This window comes from Akebia trifoliata, unplaced genomic scaffold, assembly GCF_017979445.1.
Source record: "Akebia trifoliata isolate Shusen 1 unplaced genomic scaffold, ASM1797944v1 Contig00244, whole genome shotgun sequence".
Taxonomy (NCBI): domain Eukaryota; kingdom Viridiplantae; phylum Streptophyta; class Magnoliopsida; order Ranunculales; family Lardizabalaceae; genus Akebia; species Akebia trifoliata.
The window spans coordinates 45,480-63,351 of NW_028236895.1; the positions used below are offsets into that span (position 1 = coordinate 45,480).

Below are 17,872 nucleotides of genomic sequence, written 5' to 3' on the forward strand. Positions count from 1 at the left end.
TGCCCTAGATTTATATATAGTCCAAGGTCATGATACTCACGTGATGTGGGACTATTGCCCACAATATATATGTCTATAATTTTTTAAGATTTAAGTGTTTATAATTGATTTAAAATTAGATTTTGTGATTGTAGCATCTATTAATCCACATTATAACATAAAGATAATATTTTTGAAAGACATAATCATTATTTTTCAATTGATGTTGAAATCGGTTAGGATCAGTTTGGAAGGATTTTGTAGACACCCTATTTTTGCATTTGCCTAATTCAATAATTCGTCACCTGGTTACCGTGAATTCCTAATGATGATCGCAAAGAACTCGAAGGCTTGTGAGTATTGTCCCTGATTCCTTATGTTTCCAATTTTTTTTTTATCTCCCTTACTCGTTATGACTCGACATAGAAATTTACGCACGCTTAGGATCGTTACACCTTACACCCGATTTAGTAAGCATGTACGTTTAGGTTTGCTACACAGTTCGATAACCTAGAGACCTCGCTACGTTAGAAAAACATGGCTTTGAAACTTAGAAATAATCACGTCGAGACTGAAAGAAATTTCACGCTAAAATTCGTAAAAATCTACAAAAATCTGCAAAAATTGACAAAATGACGAAAATACCCCTCATAAATTTCAGATCTCCAAAAGACTTCGAAAATACCTCCATTACACTCAGAACATGATTTCGAGTCTAATGAAACCCAAACCAACGAAAACAGAGAAATTTAGGAAAAATCATAAAAATGATCGAAATGCCCTTCAACATTCAAATCCAACATAGAGATCCTTAGGAAAATATAATAAAAATTAAAATCCAGATAAAAATCCAATCTAAACTTAAAATAAGATTAAAATTAAAAATTAAACAACTCAAATTCAAAATTAAACAATTAAAATCTAATTTAAATTAAAAAAAAATAAAAATTTAAAATCTAATTCAAAATTAAACAATTAAAATCTAATTCAAAGCTAAACAATTAAAATTTAAAATGTAATTCAAACTTAAACAATTAAAATCTAATTCAAAGCTAAACAATTAAAACTTAAAATCTAATTCAAAATTAAACAATTAAAATCTAATTCAAAGTTAAACAATTAAAATTTAAAATCTAATTAAAAATTAAACAATTAAAATCTAATCTAATTAAAAATCAAATGATTAAAATTAGAAATTAAATCCAAATCGAAATCAAAATAAAATCGATGAACATATTAAAATTGAAATCAGACTCCTATCAACCAATTCAAATCTATCGACAAAATTAATAAATTAAATGGCCGATTAAACCAATAAAATTGAAATCAAATTTAAACCAATAAAATTTCAAACAAAAGTTTTTAATTAAAGTTAGAATCGACCAATCACAACTCGAGATTATAGTAGTACGAGTACCGTGGGATCGCTACTCGCATTCTCCCAAAAGAAATAAGGAAAGTGAGAAACGTGTGGAAAAAAAAAAAAAAAAAAGAAGGAAACAAAATAAACTTAAATAGAAACAGCGTTTCTATTTAAAGGGAGACAATGCTCTCCTTCAAGGAGGCTGGGTTATCTTCTTCTCTAACGTCCTCCGGCTGGACATTCTCTCTGGCACGCCTCTCTCTTAACTCCCTCTTCTCTAGGTCTCTTCTCTAACAGCAATAGAACTGGGACGTCCTCTCTTCCAACAGTAATCACGTTGTTGCTGCTACTTTCGGCTGAAGCTTCTTCCTTCTCTACAGACATCTCAGACCATCTTCTTCTCCCACGAAGTTGCTGCAACAGCCCCTTCCCCTCCCCCACTGAACCTGCAAATCCCGTTCTACAACTCACCTCACACTCATCTTCTTCACCTCACAGTCTGCAACAACCCACATCCTTCTAAACGTCCCCTTCTCTTTCAATCTCTCAGGCTTCTCTCTCTAGTCTCTCCTTTTCCTTTGATATCTCTTCTCTCAGATCTCTTCCCCACGTTTTTCAACCATTAAACCTGTACTCCCTCTTTTCCATGTTTTTTTTAAGCCATTAAACCTGCTCCCCCTCTTCTCCACGTTTTTTTAAACAATTAAACTTGTACTCTCTCACAGCACACTTTCATCTTTCTCTCTTATAACATCTTTACATCACCTCTCTCTCAGCCAAGCCTCTACAATAGATAGCTGCAACCACGTTTTTTGCTGTCTAATTGAGCCTCTCCACCATTACAGCACATATCACAACAGCCTCTCTCCGCCTTCATTTCTCTGTACTCTTGTCTCTCGCGTCTCCACAACAACGAGTACTCACAGGCCTTTGGGTCATACCTGAAGGAGAGAGTCAATTCGCCTTTCACGATTCAATAGGTAAGTCTAGCTTCAATTTGTTTTATTTGGTATTCTCTTTCTTTTCTCTTTATTTTCACGACGCATTTTTTATGTATTGATAGGATTAGGAAAAGGTTGTTTATGCGATTTTTCTTTATTCTTGTACATCGAATAGGATTCGGTAGTTTTTTTTATGTATTTTTATATTTTTGTAACAGTAGGATTAGGAGGGAATTTTTTTTATGTTATATTATGTAGTTTTTTTGTTTTTCTTTTTTATGTCGATAGGATTAGGATAATTTTTATGTATTCTTGTCTATGCTCTAGTTATGCTTTTACATATCGACAAGATTAGGAGAACGTTTTTAGGTATCTCTCTTGTTTATTTTCATCTTTTATTTTTTTGTTCTATTTTTGTGTATTGATAGGATTAGGAGAGTTTTTTTTTTAATGTAATTTTTATTTTATTATTTTTGCACACCAATTAGGTTAGGAGAATATTTATTTATTATATATCCTTAGGTTGTTATTTATTTTTCTTTTTTTTTGCATGTTGATAGGATTAGAGAATTTTTATGTTAAAATGTCACAATCATGGTGCTCAAATTAGATTGGTATAACTTATGATGATGTTCAAGATCCTCGCATTATTTTAATACTATTCCATGTGGTTAGGGTATTTCTTGACTTGATAAACATGCATGTCGTTGAATGATAGTTGTTTTGGAAGGATCGAAAATCATGAATGCATGCCCGTTTGATTATGTTGAGAATTGGGTGAATGTGGGTTTTTCTTGCAAATTTGAAAATTTTATGCAATGATATGTGTCAATCTCCAATTTGGTAAGTGTGATAACTTGAATTCTTTGTTTTTGGCAAATTTTCAATTTGGTGATTTTTGACAAATCCATAACCTTCCAATTTGGGAATTCATTTTCATACAATTCTCCTTTTAGAAATTATTTGCAGGTTATTGGAAAATTCATATTTGGAAACCTTCTAATAGGAGGTTGCATAATTTTCTATTTTGGGAAAGACACATACTTGTAAATTTCCATTTTAGGAATTTCATATTTTATCAATTTTCCAATTTAGAAGATTCTGCATCCTTATATTTAGAAGGTTCATATTCATGGAAAGTTGGGACATTACAACATTTTTGATCTATACCTTCTATAACCAGTAATAGCTACAACCAAGGAACTTACAAGACGTTACTTTACTCTCTTTACACAATGTGAAAAAATCACAAATTTGACGGCCTTAGGCCATCAAATTTTATAAAATTCAACGGACCAAGAGGTTGAATTTTTCATTGTCAAATTTATTTTTTCGAGAGGCCAAAATTGTCAAATTAATGAAAGATAAGAGAAATTCGACAACTCCAAACCGTCAAATCTGGGAACATCAAGAATTTCGACGGTCCTAGACCGTCAAAAATTAGTTTCTAAAATTCGTAAGCCTTATTCCGTCAATTAGGCTAAACAGAACTAGCCATACAGGTCAGATTTTGGGCTAGAAAAACACATAAAAAACTCTGCAATTGCAGATTTTGTGATGGATCTGTGATCAAACTATGTATCATAATGATAATTTTGGTAGACAAGCATACATCCAAAAAGAGCATTTAATTGCAACATAGTTCTACAAGGCACAACAAATTGCTATTATAGTCTCATCACAGAGACCATGAACCCCTACGAGTTTGAGTAGAGGTTGATAAAGCATATAACTCAAAGTAATCCAATAAATGAGAAACATTAAAACATATTAGAAATATTACAATGTGCTGCTTGATATCCATTCAAAATCAGATTTAACTGTGAGGACTGACAGTGCCTATTATATTAGCTATCTTACAATTTAGATCAAACTGGTAAGACAAGGCAAAGCCAAACGTTGGATAAAACATAATAAGATGTTGAAACTGCTATAGAAGAAATAATACATTTAATAAATCATTTAACAGTGCAGTTTGTTAATATGCGTGACTATAACTGATGCAACTAAAACAGAAGAATTTACCAACTAGAATAATAGAAATCCACCAATTGATTTCACTTGCTACAGGCTGGCTGTACATAGCAAATTGCTCACAGGATATTTGCATATTCTTCAAAACTTTTGGTGAAAAATCTGACAGAATTATTTCGATACATAGTAAAAGTTGATGTATTATAAGTATCTTAGATACTTCATAATTCATATAAGCAAAGCACATATTACCAATTAGTTGGATGGATTAGTACTTTATTCATACGTTTTAAAAGTAATAATGTGTGCATGTTGTACTTAATAGTTTGTTCATGTAAGCAAGTATTTTATATATCAACATCGATGTTGCTATTCTCATTTTTCAATCTTTAGAAGCCTTAGGAGTATTCTCCCTTCTCAACTGTTAGATGGAGAACCATCAAACTATGAAAAGTAACCATACGAAAAACATATTGATGTATGATAGTGTAACTATACAGCATTATGATATTCTTGCCAATTAATTATTAATTAACTATATAAAAGCAAAATATAATTATGCATTATAAATTGGGGTATTAAATGTGTAAAATAACCAAAGTCTAGGATGTACTTGAGCCCGAACTACCCAAAACTGTCCTTGGGCCTCATTGGGGCTGGGTTTTCTTTACTTTATTTGGTCACATGCTGAGATTTCAAAGCTAACTCAAAGTGGGTCCTAGTCCCCATGAAAATCATGTGCTGCACTCTTTTTGTTCTCTTGGTGGATGGGAAATTTAATCCAACTCAGGTCCGCTTGGTTAGTTGGTCAGACAAGTCAAAATATTCAATCAAGCCCAACTCATTCAAGTTCTAAAACATAGGTTTGAAGTGCATACATTATATTTAAATATGGATCTAATTGTTGGAACCAGCATTTTTAAGGTCATATGAAACTTGTATCTCTGAGGCATGCCTCAAGTTAAAAAAAAATTAAAAAATGTCCTAAAACTTGCTGTTTGTGTCTTTTCTTATTTAAGGAACATTGTTTCTGTATTATTTTTGAGTACTAGTTTGCATCTATATTTTGCATACATGAACCTGTGATGTTCTATGTCACGAGCCTTGTGTGTAATTATACTTGAGATTTGGAATTCCTTGGTGGCATGGCTTCCAACCACCTCATGCATTCATGACAAATCTAAAAAAATCAAACACAAGCAAAAAGAGTATTGCCAACTTCTTAGAAAATGGGGAAAAAAACAAGGCTCCCTTTTCTGAATAGTAACTCTGCTTCTGCATTTTGAGCACGAAAGGAAAGGAAAAAACGAGGACAAAAAAATCGTCTATTAATAGAAAAAATAATGGCAATACTTTTTCAATGAGATGATTTGGCACTTTCTTTTCCTTAAACAATCATGCATACTTAAAGAGTCGGTGACTAACCAACACAAAAAATAAAAATAAAAAATCTCAACCCTATAACTCTTCACCCTCGCTTCAATGCGAGACAAACCTGAAATATTCAATGTTTCGTCTAATCTTGGCTAATAAGTTTTGACAAAGACAATTTGAGCCGAAACAAAACTTTAAACCATGGCTAAAATTATGCAGGTTAGTCTTTGTGATAAGGCTTCGATAAAGAGAAGGAAAGCTACCAAACAGTCGGTGAAATGAATTTATATGTAGAGAAAATAAATGAGGCTTTTTTCTTGAACCAGTTTATTATAGTCTTTGTATTTCATTGATGATAGTTCATAACAATAATGACACTAACCTCATTCTTTAACTATAATGAGGCTTTTTTTTTTCCCCCATATTTTGGTTATTGTGCTTGTTGGCATTCCCCCTACTAGAGCTTCAAAACCATATCGATACAACATTACATATGCCATAAAACATACAATACAAGTGGGAATTGAAAAACTGTCACCTGACCAGCAAGAGCTAAAGCATCAGTAAGTAAAGAAACAGCCAACCAAACTTGCAAGCAAATTTGATGACCAGCCATAGATAAAGGACCCTGCTATGCAGCCACAAACGTTCCTAGGGGTCCATTACTAAATCTGGATGCATTGGATCGACCTTACCCCTTGCAAGAAGTACATGAGGAGCACTGCAATCAAGTAAAAAATTCTCCTTAATCATAGTAAGAAGTGGAAAAAAAGGAGCTGCTAGTGTTATCTATCACAAATTAATAACAGAAATAATAATAATACTATTATTATTAGTAGAAGTAGTACTCATGGCTGAATAGGGACATAAGTGAAGTATGGGGGCATTAAGACCTATGGGATATTTGACTTCAACTCTTAACTATAATCTCACATCCACATTAAACCTCATCACATCCCATAAGAGGGTAAATATAATATTAAAACTCAATCCAAATGCAAAAAAATAAGCGACAAGGAAAGTATCAGATTCTGGGCTGGGAACTGGCTACGTATTCCAGAAAAACAGAAGTTCTGGGACCAAAGCAGTCCTTGTGGGTGAAAAAAATAAAAATAAATAATCTTTTTGTTTTATGTCACATTGCTTCAAGGAAAAAGTACTTTAATAACATGAGGCTGAAGGTGTGGGTGCCTGAGCAGAGCTGCAGCCTGGCACAATGGTGGATACAGTTTGAAGTGGGAATTTAATCTTCCTTGTGTAATTGTATTCATTGTTTTTGCTTCATGAGTGACCCTCCTCTAATTATATAGACTTCAATTGAAGTCCAGCTTCTTTCTTACAAAGAACTCTCATATCTACCACATCTCTAAGAGCAACAACTAGTGTTTTGTTTTTGCTAATACTGTCAGTTCTTACTTCTGGTTACGAAGGTTCTGATTAATGAACCTTAACCTCGAGACATTCATCTCACCTTTATTATTACTTGTACCCGTGGTTGGGGATGACAAATCATTTCCCAATGCCTTGCATGCCTGATCTGGTCTGAGATAGTATTTTTCAGGCATTGGAAATGCCTTGAGATGGTCTTGAAAGCTAACACGTTGTAAGGTGTAGCAGCACTGAGACCTACTACAGTTTCAAAGGAGAACACTACCATTTGCATTTGTTGGTGGTAATGCTTGTACTTTCTGCAAACCTTTAGAGAGCACAACAAGGGTGGACAGTCAACAAAACGGATTCAGAACCATGAAAATAAATTGAGATGCTACTATGATCCTCTATCTAGCAAAACATGAAATGAACAATGCACAGATAAAAAATTGAAGCTTCAAACGATACTCTGCAGTTTATGACGAAGCGCGTGAGGAAATTGCTAATCTAATAGCACATATTACTGATAATAGAGTTTAGAATAGCCTTCTTTAACAACAATATAAACATTCTAATATGGAAAAAAGAATAATACATTAAACATTGTGACCATATTAAGATACAGGGGATACTAGTGAATTCAATTCGGACTAGTGTGACAATTACTTTAGCTGTAGTGCTGGTTCAGCATTGAATTAAAGTTAGATAAGAATGGTTGTAGTGTCATGGGCCAGGCCACTTGATAATTGTAACAGTAATTTGACAACACTTCATCAGCAGAGGATGACAAGTACTTGGAGTTAGGATTTTGGATTTTGGCCGGGAAAAGTAACAAACAAGTAGTGGTGGATATCCTATTATCCAAAAATTCATTTCCCTTAGGTGGTCCAATTTACTTTTTTTCTATATTTTATACAAAAATAATTCAAAAGGGTGCAAGATTCCTTTTTGTGGAAATGTCTAAACTAAATTTTTAGTGTTAAACCCTTAATGCTTTCATATTGTTGGGAGGTGTGCCAGTAGCAGATCAGTTTTTTCATTTTTGCATCTCCTTCTCAAAAGAGAAAGAAGGACAGCAAAGAGGGGAGGACGTCTCCCTCTCTCTCTGTCTCTCTCTCTCACAAAAATAAACAAGAAAAAACAATGAATCTAGAAGTATTGAAGAAGAGATTGAGGACCTTGTATTCAAGCTGGATCAAACACAAACGAGATCTTTGGTCTGATTCAGACATTCTTCTGATCTGCACTCCTCCTTCTGATGATGATGATGATCTCTCTTTCCATCCGATTTCCTCTTCTTTCTACCAATGGTTGCTTGGATTCAATTTCCCTAAGACGATCGCCATCTTCATGCGCAAAGAGATTCATTCTATCTCCACCACCAACAAAATCCCTCTCTTAAGAACCCTAATCATCTCTACCAAGGAATCAATCGGATCTCTCCTCACAATCCATCAAAAGGCCCAAAGAGATGTTAAGCGTGGGAAGGACGACTAGCTGCTGAGGTTTAAACCCTGGCCTAATGTTCTTGAAAGGAAAAGCTGGACCCTTTAGTCATCAAGAGGTTGGAAGTTTGCCTGGTTCATGAACGGGTAAATGCTCATGGATCGCCGGTTTCCTCCAAACCGATGGTTTACCCTTAGAAGGAAAACATCTGAAAATGAGAGGGAAGAGAGAAATTCGCGCGCTGTTTTATTTTCGTTTAGAAACTTTTAGAGGCGAATTGTATTTTTTGCTGCAACAAATGTTTGAAATGGTTCAATGTAGCCGAGGATAAATTTATCCGCTACAGAAAAACGCACCTACTGCAGTAGAACTATAAATCCGCTGTTATAAATCGATTTAATAAATCATTGAGGGTAGAAAAATTAAGGGTGCGATTGATTGCGCTTCTAAACGCGGCTTTACCGGCGTTTGCGTCAAAAAGCGAGATTTTACGAAATTTCGCGTGCTTGATATCACTTCTAAACGCGGCGTTTTGAAGTTGTAAACGCAAATTTGAAAAAAAAAACGGAGTTTTGAAAAGCGCATGTGAGCCGTTTCGCGCAGCTGCGTTTTAACGCGTCGTAGTGAAATGACAAATATACCCTTCACCATTTATCGAATTTACACGCTCAGTCCGCGATTATAACTTCGACTGTTATCCATCCATATCACACACAGTCTCTCTCTCATCGATTCCGACAGCTAACGGTGACCCACCTCTACGACGCCGATCAGTTTTCCGATCGTTTACCATCGACGACAACGAAGACGTTGTCTTGGTTAAACTGACGACGACGCCGATCAGTTTTCCGCCGTGAACTCAATCTCTCCGTTGCCTCTTTTCCGATCGGCTTTCGATTCATTCGCCGTGAGCTCTCTCTCTCTCTCTCTCTCTCTCTCGCTCTCTCTGTTATGGATTTCGATTTTTTACGAAATTCCAACATGAATGTTCGATGAACAGAAAACTCTCTATTAGGGTTTTTGTAATTTTAAATTTCTTGTTAGCTTTTTATTAAAAAATTATGATAGAAACAAATAATATTCACCAATTTCTTGTTCGATTAACATAAATTTTTGCTTATTTTTGTTATTTATTTTTATTCACCATTCCAAATGATCGGGTGTACCCAAATACGATATTCTTCCATTCCAAATTGATTTGGGTAAAAACTTGGATTCAACGAAAATTTGGATAAGTGAAATCTGGGTTTATCTTGTTCTTTTAATCAGGTTGTTAGTTGATGGTGTATAGATCCTCTACGTTACAAATTGAAAAATGGGTATTTTAAAGACAAATTAGAGGATTTGGAGTACTTATTAGATAATTGATTGTTTCCATGTAGGAATCTGAGATGGTAGCTCTCTTTCTATATTGTGTGGAATTAATAGTAGTTATTTTTTGGAAATTATAGTGAAATTTGTAGGAATTATCATGATTTATTTCTTAAAATACTATGGGGTTTTATCGCTATAATAAAATTCATACACCAATATCAAATGCCAATAATATCGCAATCCATCGCTTACCACCTCTCCTTAACCTTTGTTAAAAGTCATTGTATTTTCTACCCAAAATTCCATTGTTTCAACCTACCATTAAACCGTTGTGAAAAATAAATTCCATCACCTTTGACCTCTAGTTACGGGTGTACATTTTACCTAAAACCCGGATCGAACTTGAACCGAACCCGAATCCACCAGGATTGAACCGAACAAAAAAAAATTGGTTAGAGTTCGATTTGACGTCAAAAATTGGAATGAATGGGACCAATAAAAATCTGAAACGGAACCAATTAAAACCCAAAAAAATCAAAATATTCTGAAATATTCCCCCCACCCCCACCCCTACCTACCTTCTATCTTTATAGTCATACAATTAGCAACAAAGTATTTATTTAGAGTAGTAAATAATTACAAATAAAAAGGAAGTTTCTTTATATATTGGATTTGTACTATAGATAACATGGTAAATATTTTATGTAGTATATAGTTACCAAATAGAAAAAAGATGTTTTATCTTCATATTTTATATTTAAGTCAATATGCAACAAAATAATTATTTTATAGTAATAAATAATTTCCAATCAAAAAATTTGTTTCTATGCGTATGTTTTATAATTTGTACAAAAGGCAACAACACACTAACCATTTTTCTTTCTATATATATGATTTGTACAATTGAAAACAAAGTAACTATTTTATTGGAATAAATAGTTAACTATTTTATACCATGGGCAACAACACACCCCTATGTGTTGGATTCTAATTCCCTCCCTAGTGATTTGCTTATAATTCTTAATCAGGATTGTTGTGGTGCATGTTATCTATGGTTGTAGCTGGTTTGTGTCTGCCTTAACTAGGGGTGCAACTTGGTTCAGTTTAGTTCGATTTGAGGTCATGACTTTTTCGAATTGTACCTGATTTATTCCCATACCATACTTTTGCCGTAAACGAAATTGCTAACCAAGGTCAGATTTATAGGATAACTCTTAATAGGTTTATGAACTAATTACCTTTATGAACTAATTACCTTTGATATCTGTTGTGGAAACCTCCTCATCTTTAACTTATCTTCAATTTTACTTCCCAACTGTATTAATCTAACTCTATGTCAATTATTCAAATCACTAGAAATAGATTATTATAGGAAAGAAAGATTGATTAGTGATGGAAAACACTGAAACACTATTCAACATTGTGTTCGTAAGTTATTAATCATTAGTGTTATGTACAATGTGAATTTTGGATGTTTAAATGATGTCAGAATGTATATTATGCAGGTATTTTGTTTATCAGGAAAATTTCATATGTCCATTTTTAAGAGGAGATGCTGCCGAAATTTCTATAGAATTATAAATTTTTCTATAATTTTTATAGACATTTTAAAATTAAAATAATAATTATTTTAATTTTTATATAATTTCATTATATTTATATATATTTAGTGTAATTATATAATTATAGGAGTATTCTGGTAATTTTTAATGTATTCTGGGTGCATTATCAACTTTAAGGGTATTTTGGTCATTTTACCCTAATACAGCAAATTCTTGAAGCTGTATCAAGCAGTAATTGCCAGATTCTGACAGCAGATTCTGACAGCACAGCACTTTTAAAAAGCTCTATCAAGCAAGCTTTTCAGTGTTTCAGATTCTGACAGCAGATTCTAACAGCAGATTCTGACAGCAGATTCTGACAGCAGAAGCTGACAGCTGAATCAATCAGGCCCTAACTCTGTAGCTCCGGAACATATATTCCGCTGCTATTATTCGATTTTTTAAAAAAATTGATAAAGAGAAAAGCTCACTAAACATAATTTTTTTACATTAAAAAAAAAAAATTGATTTTTAGTGGTGGATTTACTAATCCGCTGCTATATTCAATTAAAAAAAATTGATAAACAGAACTTACTAGATATAATTTTTTATATTAAATTTTTTTTAATTTTTTAGTGGCGGATATAATAATCCGCTGCTATATTCAATTTTTAATAAAATATGATAAAAAGACTCATTAAACATAATTTTTTATATAAAAAAATTGATTTTTTAGTGACGGATATATTAATCCGTTGCTAGATTCAATTTTAAAAAAATTGCTAAAGTGAAGAACTCACTAAATATAACTTTTTATATAAAAAAAAAGGTTATTTTTTAGTGGTGGATATATTAATCCACTGCTAGATTCAATTTAAAAAAAAAATTACTAAAGAGAAGAACTTACTAAATATAACTTTTATATAAAAAATGTTATTTTTTAGTGGCGGATGTATTAATCCGCTACTAGATTCAATTTTAAAAAAAAATACTAAAGAGAAAAACTCACTAAATATAACTTTTTATATAAAAAATGTTATTTTTTAGTGGCGGATATATTAATCCGCTGCTATATGCACTGAATAAGCAGGAAGGATGGATATGTTGGGGGTCCCTATAGCGGCGGATATAATTATCCGTTGCAAAAAAGTCTACCTATATAGGCAGATAATATCATCCGTTGCAAAAAATGTATATATAGCGTCGGATAAAATTATCCGCTGCTATAAACCGTCGCTGTATATCAAAAATGTTGTAGTGAAAGTTTTTAATTTAGAAATTTACATTTTTTGAAACTTTCTATTTTGAAAAATGTATCTCTTGAAATTTCTAATTTGGGAATTCAACACATATTTATTTTTAATTCTAATTTGGAAAATTTCAGATTCCAATTTGGAGATCCCAAGTTCAAATTTGACAGTTTCTATTTTGGACAGTTTGGGAAATACTTGCAGGTGGAATTTCTTAATTGATTTTAGATCATGGAGCTAATTAGGGCTTTGTCATACTCTTTTATATTTTGTGGAATTAAAAAAATAATCTTGTAATAATTGGGACAATTTTAGCCATAGGATTCATTTGGCAAATCCGACAGAAGTTGATGAGGATGATTGGACCATAGTCTTTGTGTGTTAACCATAGGATGATTTTGGATCGTAGTAGAGACCGGTCATTTTGATCGGGCGGGTTCGGCGCCTAACACCTTCCGAAACCCGTAATCTGACCCCTTACCCATATCTCTTAGATCTGTGGATCGACCCATATCCATTTGGAATTATTTATGATTCCTAGACCTAAACTAGATGGCAACTCCTATCTTTCAAAGTCCCCCATTTATAAATCGGACCCCTACCACTATTTAGTGAAGACGGGTCATGGCGATTCCAGATTTAAATCCTTCTAGCTCCATCGGATCGACCAGCTTAAACTGGACTCAGTGGGTGCTAATCCAATCCCGAAAGTTGTCCTTAAAACCATGTTCAAAACTTGTGTGCATCCTTGTTGAGACTCAGATCGAGTCTCGCTTGTTGAATTCGAGGAAAAGTAGTTCTATACTCCCTTGGATCTTTGTGGGAGGCTCCAGCTATCTTAAAGACATTAGAAAACGTCACGTTCGACTTAGTTATTCTGAATATCCAAAAGAACTCTACAACATTCATAGTGGAAAAACTCACATTTTTTAACATGTACATCTGATTTAGTGATGAATTAGTTTCAAGCTATGAAATACATCTTGGTTGCTTGTTTGGAGATCTGATTTCCTTAATTTTTCAAGAAAAATAAATTAAAAAATTCCTTAATTTCATTTTTATTCTCTTCAAATTACAGCTCTAGACCTCTTAAAAAATATGGAGGTGCAAGCCATCATAGGACCAGTATCATCTTCACTGGCCGACTTCATTATTGATCTTGGAAACAAAACTCAAGTACCTATTGTTTCTTTCACGGCAACTAGTCCATCTCTTTCTTCTATTCGAACTCCTTACAAGATATCGATGCCCGAGTTCCATACAGAAGTGTCATTCCCGTTTCGGCCACAGATGACCAAATCGTTGAAGAGCTTTACAAGTTGATGACAATGCAGACTAGAGTCTTCATTGTACACATGGTAATGTCTCTTGGTTCACGTCTTTTCCTAAAGGCAAAAGAGGTAGGAATGATGAACAATGGGTACTCTTGGATCATCACAGATGGACTAAGTAATGAGTTAAGTTCCATGGATTCCTCTGTTATCGATTCAATGCAAGGTGTATTGGGTGTAAGGCCTTATTTTCCAAGATTGAAAGAGCTTGAAAATTTTAATGTTAGATGGAAAAAGAAGTTTGTCCAAGAAAACCCAGTGTCGAAAGAGCTGAATTAAGTGTTTTTGGGCTATGGGCTTATGATACGGCTTGGGCATTAGCAATGGCAGCAGAGAAGGTTGGCGGTGCAAACTTCCGTTTCTTGAAACCAAACATTATCGACAATTCGAGTGATCTTGCAACAATGGGAGTCTCTCAGATAGGTCCTGAACTTTTGCGAGCAATTTCCAAGACTACATTTAAAGGTCTGAGTGGGGACTACGTGCTCGTAAATGGGCAACTACAATCGTTCGCTTTCTAGATACTTAATGTGATTGGTGATGGGGGGAGAGAGATTGGCTTTTGGACTCCAACATCTGGAATTTCACGGTCATTGAATGTGACTAGTACAAATCTGTACTCGGCTTCTAAGGCCAATCTCAGTGTGATCATATGGCCAGGAGAGTATAATTGTGCCCAAGGGTTGGGTAATTCCCACAAATGGGAAAAGATTGAGGATTGGAGTTCCAGTGAAGGATGGTTTTAGTGAATTTGTGACGGTGACAAGGGACCCTACTACTAACTCGACAACGGCCACCGGGTATTGCATAGACGTGTTCAATGCTGTAATGGACACATTACCTTACGCCGTCCCTTACGATTTCATTCCCTTCCAAAAGGCTGATGGCTCAACTGCTGGGAATTACAATGATTTGATTTATCAAGTGTTTCTTCAGGTAAGTTTGAATATATTATTTTCGATTAATATTTTGAGTGAGTTTTAATCTTTCTATTTAAATGGGAATACTTTTTCTTGTTAAATAGAAATTTGATGCCGTCGTTGGAGATACCACCATTAGAGCCAACCGATCCCAATATGTAGACTTTACATTACCATATACAGAGTCGGGGGTATCAATGCTCGTGCTTGTTAAAGAAAATGGAAAGAAGAATGCATGGATATTCTTGAAGCTTTTAAGCAGAAATCTATGGTTAACAATTGGTTCCTTTCTTATCTTCACTGGTTTTGTGAGTTGGGTCCTTGAACACAGGATCAACGAAGAATTTAGGGGGCTAGCAGCTTATCAGTTTGGCATGATCTTTTGGTTCTCCTTCTCTACGCTTGTTTTTGCACATAGTAATTCCTTATACATCTCTTTAAATTTACTTACTATTAGTTTCAACAGAGTGCGAGGACACCTTTTGGGGCATTCGGTTCAAAAGAACCAAAGTTGTGAAAGTTTCCTTTGACATAATATAGTGTGCATTGGTTAAAAGATTTAGGCTAAGGGGGTTGAGGTACAATGTAACAATATCTATTTTGTGATAATTTCAATACAACAGTTGTAATTGTGCAGGGGAGAACGTGGTGAGCAACTTGGCTAGGTTTGTGCTGATCATATGGATTTTCATAGGCGGTGTTTGTTTGCACTATTTTTCAGTGTTTATTGCTGAAAAAAATTAAATTCAGCACTTTTTGTCAAAATAACGCGTTTGTTTACTCTATATTTTCAGCGTTTATTGTTGAAAATAAGTAAAATAAATTCAACACTATTTTGATGTTGAAAAAAAGTACTGAAGCGGTAAGCACTTCATTTTTTTTCGACATGGATAAGTATGCCTTTCATTTTTTAAAGCACGGATAAGTATGCCCTTATACTTAAAAGGATATTACCTCTTATATCCCATGGATAAGTATATAAGGACCTCACAAATTAATAAACCCACACCATGGCTAAATTATTTTGTCTTTTATGAGTTAAAAAATTTAGAATGAGTTGATTTTTGGTGAGGATGATTTCCTCATTAGTATATAAGCACCCCACAAATTAATAAACCTACATCATGGCTAAATTATTTTGTCTTATATGGGTTAAAAGTTCTAGAATGAGTTGATTTTTGGTGAGGATGATCTCCTCATTAATATATAAGAACCCCACAAATTAATAAACACACACCATGACTAAATTATTTTGTCTTATATGGGTTAAAAGTTTTGGAATATGTTGATTTTTGATGAGGATAATCTCTATAAGGAGGAGATCATCTTAACCAAAAATCAGCCCATCCTGAAACTTTTCACCCTGTCAAAACAAGTTTAAGAACCGTAAATCGTCCCTTTTTTTTTTTGAAAACTATTTTTGATGGGTTAGAAGTTTCAAAATGAACTGATTTTTTGTGAGGATGATCTCTAGACCATATAGACCATTCTCACTAAAAATTTGCTCATTCAAAAAACTTTAACCCATATAAAACAAAAAAAATTGGCTATGGTGTGGGTTATCCTTATATTATCATAAGGTGCTTTTATAATTACACATCCTTCATTTCCATCGAAAATTATTCATCCAAAATTAAGTTCTTTTAATGTTGTTTTCAAATTTTGGTGACTAGTATGACATTATTATTTTTAATTTGAAATTTGTGAGCTTTTATAATTAGAAATTATTATTTATAAATTGAATATTTGAGTATTATTTATTATTTAAAAATGAATTGTATTTTAATTTGATAAGAAATAATATATTTTATAATGTTTGATAAGAAATAGGCATTTGAAACATGCAAACAATGTATAATATGATTGTAAGGGTAACAAAGACATTTTACCAACTTCAGCAATATGTAACAAACATGATTCAGCATCTAAACAAACAACTTTTTCAACACTTAAATTCAGCGCTTAATGCTATTCGGTACTTATTTTTTTCAGTTTAACAAACATCACCGTAGTCTTCATACTCACATCAAGTTACACAACTAGCTTGACATCGTTGTTGACGGTTCAACAACTCCAACCAACCATCACTGATATTAAAGAGCTTTTAAAGACACGCGAATATGTTGGTTATCAACAGGGTTCATTTGTGTTGGGCTCTTGAAGCAGATGGGGTTTGATGAACCCAAGCTTAAGTCCTATAATTCTCCAGATAAGTTTGATCAAGCTTTATCAAAAGGGAATCAAAATGATGGCATTTCTGCTACTTTTGATGAGGCTCCTATAATCCGGTAGATACCCGAGAATGAACAAATTGAAGTTTGACCAAGGTTTGTGTTGAACACAATGTCCTTAAGACAATTTTGTTCCCGCAACTTGGTGCACACGGATCAATGAACAATTGTCTCCCAAGATACAACGATCACACGTGTAGAGGCAGTACTACAATCTACACGTCTAGCGAACCGAACGTTATTGTTTTTACTCTTTCAAAGAATGCAAATGAAAAACAGAATGCTAGCCACGTTTAAACAGCAAAGAAGAAGAAGAGAAAATTTTTGAGTGAATAAAACTGAGGTCGAGATGACCTATTTATGAAAATAAGTATTTAGAAAAAAAATAAACAATTTGATCTTATTTATAGATAGGAATTTTTGCATTTTTCAAATATGTAGGACTGAAATACCCTCTAAAAATTCCACTTCAAGTGGCGTTTTTCCTGCACATTCAAATCTTGCACCACCTCTTCTTCATCCTTCCTCCTTCCTCATTTCCTCATGATTTGTTTTTATTAAAGTTCGAGATACACCTTAGATCTGTTTTCTTTTTTTCCTTTTCTTTTTAATTAAAGTTTGAGATACACCATACATCTTGGTTAAGATTCAAGATCTAAGATCTTAATTTTGATCATGATCTAAGTTTTTGATTTTATTAAATTTCAAGAAACAATTTAGACGATTATATATGATTCTAGTCATATACAGTTTCCAGATACATCTCAAGTGGCATTTTTTGAGGGGTATTTTACTAAATAGATCAAAAGGCCACTAGAATTAGTGTTTTAGGTTCCT

At 33.6% G+C, this 17,872-nt stretch overlaps 1 long non-coding RNA gene and 1 pseudogene across 2 annotated transcripts; one reads left to right on the forward strand and one right to left on the reverse strand.

Annotated features, from left to right (window-relative positions):
- Positions 1–5,058: 5,058 nt before the first annotated feature.
- Positions 5,059–8,777, reverse strand: LOC147381811 (uncharacterized). The gene is made up of 3 exons (XR_015174354.1): positions 8,181–8,777; positions 7,103–7,327; positions 5,059–6,352 (listed from the first exon to the last, which is right to left on the reverse strand). It is a non-coding gene; the product is annotated as an uncharacterized LOC147381811 (long non-coding RNA).
- A 4,400-nt stretch (positions 8,778–13,177) lies between these two features.
- LOC147381812 (glutamate receptor 2.2-like) lies at positions 13,178–17,096 on the forward strand (annotated as a pseudogene). Its single transcript, XR_015174355.1, has 5 exons — positions 13,178–13,346; positions 13,632–14,820; positions 14,909–15,221; positions 15,442–15,498; positions 16,817–17,096. The product of XR_015174355.1 is annotated as a glutamate receptor 2.2-like (transcript).
- Positions 17,097–17,872: the final 776 nt, after the last annotated feature.